The sequence below is a fragment of the Oncorhynchus gorbuscha genome, linkage group LG22 (assembly GCF_021184085.1).
Source record: "Oncorhynchus gorbuscha isolate QuinsamMale2020 ecotype Even-year linkage group LG22, OgorEven_v1.0, whole genome shotgun sequence".
NCBI classification, from domain to species: Eukaryota; Metazoa; Chordata; class Actinopteri; order Salmoniformes; family Salmonidae; genus Oncorhynchus; species Oncorhynchus gorbuscha.
The window spans coordinates 45675897-45681587 of NC_060194.1; positions in this window are offsets into that span (position 1 = coordinate 45675897).

Consider the following 5691-nt stretch of genomic DNA (forward strand, 5'->3'; position numbering starts at 1 on the left):
TTTCTTTAGGAATATATTGGAGTAAAAGTAAAAGTTGTCAGAAATATAACTAGTAAAGAACAGATACACCCCAAAAAATATGTTTATTTAGTTACTTTATACCACTGAATAAATGGCTAATGAACATCTGACCAAAATTATGTGAGATTTTAGTTCTGGGTTAACTGAGATTATGCCCACAAATGGTAAAAGAAATGACAAACATGATAATGATTTATCATTAGCCATTTTGCATTTCCAATAGAGTTTGGGCAGATATACACTTCTGGAGAGGGACACTCTGTCCTTCCTTGGCTTGTGTCCTCGTCAAACTCGGGGTCGATGTAGAAGAACAAAAGATAAGTCCACTTCCACTTTAGGGTTCAACCGCTGCTCCTCAAAACAGAAACAGTGGGAGGAGGAAAGAGAAACGTGTGTTAAACATTCAGATTGACACGACTCAATATGGAGGTCAATGTCCCTAAACCAAGCAAAACAAATGTAGATGAAGCTATAATAATAATAATATAATAATAATAATAATATAATAATAATAATAATAATATAATAATATAATAATAATAATAATACTATAATAATATAATAATAATAATAATACTATAATAATATAATAATAATAATAATACTATAATAATATAATAATGATATAATAATAATATAATATATAATAATAATATAATAATAATATAATAATAATATAATATAATAATAATAATAATATAATAAATAATATAATAATAATATAATAATAATAATAATATATGGAGGTCAATGTCCCTAAACCAAGCAAAACAAATGTAGATGAAGCTATATGTGAGCTGCAGTACTTCCCCAAAAAGTCTTGCAGTCAATGAAGAGATGAACACGCCAAAATATGCCCACTGATGCACACGTACAACAAAAAAAGGTTCTTACTTTGTATTGTATTATTATTTGAATTCAATATCGTTCAGCAAGACCAATGTTGTAATGGTTTTCTTCCGTTGAAGGAGAGGACCAAAATGCAGCGTGGTTAGTATTCAACATGTTTAATAAGGACAATAAACATGAACACTACAAAATACAAAATGTGAAAAAACCAAAACAGTCCTATCTAGTGCATAGACACAAAGACAGAAAACAACCACCACAAAGTACCCACAGAATATGGCTGCCTAAATATGGTTCCCAATCATTACAATACCAGCTTTGACATTTTATGTGTGCCCATGAGTTCACTAGCAAGGTCTGAGATTCCAAGACCGTTCTAGTCAGCAACACAACACACATATATTGGTCCTGCATATTGTGATCACCCCGATCCCATCTCCAGCGCCCCCATCCTATCTCCAGCGCCCCCATCCCTTCTCCAGAAACCCCATCCACATCTCCAGCGCCCCAATCCCATCTCCAGCACCCCCATCCCACCTCAAACAGAGCCCCCATCCACATCTCCAGCTCCCCCATCCCATCTCCAGTGCCCCCATCCCATCTCCAGCTCCCCATCCCATCTCCAGCGCCCCATCCCATCTCCAGGGCCCCCATCCCATCTTCAGCTCCCCCATCCACATCTCCAGCTGCCCCCAATCCCATCTCCAGCTCCCCATCCACATCTCCAGCGCCCCCATCCCATCTCCAGCACCCCAATCCCATTTCCAGCTCCCCATCCACATCTCCAGCTTCCCCATCCCATCTCCAGCGCCCCCATCCCATCTCCAGCGCCCCCATCCCATCTCCAGCTCCCCCATCCCATCTCCAGTGCCCCCATCCACATCTCCAGCTCCCCCATCCCATCTCCCCCCCCATCCCATCTCCAGTGCCCCCATCCCATCTCCAGTGCCCCATCCCATCTCCAGCCCCCCATCCACATCTCCAGCGCCCCCATCCCATTTCCAGCAGCCCCATCCCATCTCCAGCGCCCCATCCCATCTCCAGCAATACCCCCATTCCATCTCCAGCGCCCCCATCCCATCTCCAGCTCCCCCATCCACATCTCCAGCTCCCCCATCCCATCTCAAACAGCACCCCCATCCCATCTCCAGCTCCCCCATCCACATCTCCAGCTCCCCATCCCATCTCCAGCAGCCCCCATCCCATCTCCAGCGCCCCCATCCCATCTCCAGCTCCCCCATCCCATCTCCAGCGCCCCCATCCCATCTCCAGCTCCCCCATCCCATCTCCAGCGCCCCATCCCATCTCCAGGGCCCCCATCCCATCTTCAGCTCCCCCATCCACATCTCCAGCTCCCCCATCCCATCTCCAGCTCCCCCACACCAAGAGTCAATACATTACCCATCCCCCAACACACTGTCCACATCTCCAGCGCCCCCATCCCATCTCCAGCACCCCAATCCCATTTCCAGCTCCCCCATCCACATCTCCAGCTTCCCCATCCCATCTCCAGCGCCCCCATCCCATCTCCAGCGCCCCATCCCATCTCCAGCTCCCCCATCCCATCTCCAGCTGCCCCCATCCCATCTCCAGCTCCCCCATCCCATCTCCAGCGCCCCCATCCCATCTCCAGCGCCCCATCCCATCTCCAGCTCCCCCATCCACATCTCCAGCTCCCCCATCCCATCTCCAGCGCCCCAATCCCATCTCCAGCGCCCCCATCCCATCTCCAGCGCCCCCATCCCATCTCCAGCTCCCCCATCCCATCTCCAGCGACCCCATCCCATCTCCAGCTCCCCCATCCCATCTCCAGTGCCCCCATCCCATCTCCAGTGCCCCCATCCCATCTCCAGCATCCCCGTCACTCACGCACTTTCAACATTTAGATAATAAAGCGTTTGACCTTTCTGATGTGTTAATGATGTAGGATTAGTTGATTCCCAGTTTTTAAGTATATGTTTTTTCAAGATGATTGATGAGAAAAGTATCTTCCAACCCATCAGGGTTCTCACTGCACCTCATATGACATGTCTTGAAATATGCAGACAAACAGATTCAAAGTATGTTTACATTGTAATACTTCTGACAACCAGCTTTCGAACTCCGCCCATAACTTTTGGACTGTATAACATTCCCAGAAGGCAGGGTTATTGAGTCATTGTTAACACCTTCTGTTCAACATCCCCCCCATGATTTAAATCAGTATTTCAATAGTGTGACTGGATGTGATGTGTTTCACTTCTTACCATTGATCATTGGTTGGGCCGTCGAGTGGATTGGGCTGCCACTTGTTTGGCTCTTCCAAAATCTTGGCTTGGATGAGTCCCCTGCTCCCCCAGACACTTTTGTTCCAACAGCTGCAGCTGAAAGGAGGGTGTGGGATTCCCAGTTTTGTTGATGTTCTTAGTTATGGACTTTACTTTTCTTGTCCTTGACTGTGTCTTCCTACAATCTGTCTTGTCTTGACATTTGAACATCTAAAAATAAAGCTGTCCAAAAAGAAGCAGATATTTGACTGGTCCGTATAATGGCCATGTCAAGTAAATCAAATCAAATCAAATCAAATTTATTTGTCACATACACATGGTTAGCAGATGTTAATGCGAGTGTAGCGAAATGCTTGTGCTTCTAGTTCCGACAATGCAGTGATAACCAACAAGTAATGTGCTTTGTATGTCATATCTCTGCTTTGTATGTGGTCATATCTTCTGGTGCACGGCTCAAATGACAATAAAGCAACGCCAAATGATTTTAGATATAAATTGCTGTGGAAGCTGGATGTATTTCTGATACATGGCCATATTGCGCTTGTAAATTATCTATTGCAAGCAATGCAGGTGTAGAAGCAAGGCTGCATGTATTTCTGACACTCAGTTTCAGAACATGGCCATTGGCTGCAGAGAAGGTCACTGACTGGGTTGACTACTTCTTGTATGCATGACCTTAATGTTACATTTGGTCCCTCCATTGACGTCATACTGAAAAGTGAAAACCTCATTACCTATACCAGCCATCCTCAACAGGTGGACTGCGGTCCCCATCCACACCCAGAACGGGGTCATGATGGACAACAGTTCCCGACAAAACAAATTATAGTATATATATTAATTTGTTTTTTAAGGAACTCAGTCAGGCTTTCAACTTACCCTTGAAGTTTTTAATTGTGGAATGCACAAGCTGCAATTTCATCATTTGCAGTTTTTCCTCTTGTTGTGTCAGTCAAAGGGAGGTATTTATGACAGTTGAACAGTAAGCCCATGTCAGCTAATGTTTTTAAGCCCATTGATTTTGTTGTTGAGACTCTCAGATATCACATGATAAAAACACGAGACATGACTAAATGTCACGTCTTATGTGGGGGGGGGCATTTGTATGACTGGACCATTTAAAATATAATTTGAGTACCCCTGACCTATACTGTGGAACACACAGAGATCCGATGCAGACCAGCACATTATTTTCACCATATTAGTCCATCATGAGGTCCTCACGTCGCCTTTATTGGCCACTGTAATAAATTTAGAGCAAAATATGGGTCCTGGAAAATAAGATGTGAGTGAACCGAGCCCAGCTCAGTTGTCTTGTGGATCCATGCCACAGCTTGTGACATTTCATTTCCAGATATAGATTTTTACTGGCTGTGACATTTTAATGGATGAAATCATGTAAAAAAAATGCTGACTTGAGCCAAGGTGTTGGGGTGTCTCAGGCAAACTCCTGTCTGTGGTGATGAAACTACAGACTAGGGGCTCGATTCAATCCAACCAGAAGATCTGCGTTGTACCACGGGTTGACATCTAAAGGGACATTTCCTATTGAGCCGACATATGCAGCGTTTACCGTGAATTCAGTCTCCGGCGACATTGCCTTTAAATGTCAGTCGCACTACAATGCAGATCTTCCACGCTACGGATTGAATGGAGGCCTGGGTCACGCCCCTTAAAATGTATTGGATCAAGACTTCCATTCCGAATCCTCCCGGCCCTGCCAAAATACGTGAAATATGTACAAAGCCAGTTTTATTATGCCAGTTTACTAATGCCAGTTATTAATAGTGTATCAGGGGTATTCAACTTCTGTTCTGGACAGCCATCCACATGGTGTTCCAACGTTTATTCCACCCCAGCATTAACACAACGCCTTCAGCTAAATCGTCTGATCATAATCTTCCATTTAGTACTGAAATCAGGTTCAGTACGTTAGTGCTGCAGTGGAAGAAATACAAATCAGTTCAACTATTCTCAGATGATATTTTATGAAAACTATTTTAATGGTATTGGGGCAGCATGGACTGACTCCATTACAGTACTTGAGGGCCGTGGTTGTAATATTGGAACACATTTGATAAATAAACGAGTCATTTTTATTTGAACCTTTATTTAACCAGGAAGGGCTCATTGAGATTTAAAATCTCTTTTTCAAGAGCGTCCTGGCCAAGAGAGGCAGCACCAAGTCATTACAAAAATTACACACAAACAACATGAAAAACTACCAAGTAAACTAGTAGAAACCATTGAATTCACAAGACTAAAACAAAATCAAAAACAGCTAAATAAAAACATTGACAGGTCAGGGAATCAGTCTCAAGATCATTCATCAGTGATTTAAAAAATGATGACGTTGTCCTAATTATTAAAATACATCTAATTTAAGTATATTCTGTGAAATTCCATTGAGAGACGAATATGATATTACAAAGTCATGTAACGGGAGTGTGTGGGATGCTCCCTGGAGTGGGTGGGGATAGTGAGACACAGAAATACAGAGGTCTCTCATCCAATCCATTTCCTTCACCAGGGTGGTCCAGAATTAACTTTTGCT